A 339-nucleotide genomic window follows, 5' to 3' on the forward strand; every position below is an offset into this window, starting at 1 on the left:
TGCTCTGCCGCTTGCCCTGCCGCCCACCTCGACGGGGCGAGCGCATCCAGCGCCCCGGGGATGCAGGGGGATGCTCGGGCTGCCTTCGGCGTGTGCCAAGGGAGCCACAGGTGGGGGACGCTGCTGCCACGTCGAGCGGTGCAGAAGTGCTGGCAAGTACAGGGAAGCCTGGGCACGACCCGGCCCGGCACCGCACCGAAAGCTGCGGGAGACCCCCAGGTACGCAGCCCCACGGGGACGGCGGGCTCGGGGTGGCCAGAAGGGTGTCGGTGCCTGCTGAGCGGCAGCAGGTCGTGGCTCAGTTTCCCCACAGGAAGGGCCACACAACGGCTGGGGCCG

The sequence above is a fragment of the Fulmarus glacialis genome, unplaced genomic scaffold (genome assembly GCF_000690835.1).
Source record: "Fulmarus glacialis isolate BGI_N327 unplaced genomic scaffold, ASM69083v1 scaffold4206, whole genome shotgun sequence".
NCBI classification, from domain to species: Eukaryota; Metazoa; Chordata; class Aves; order Procellariiformes; family Procellariidae; genus Fulmarus; species Fulmarus glacialis.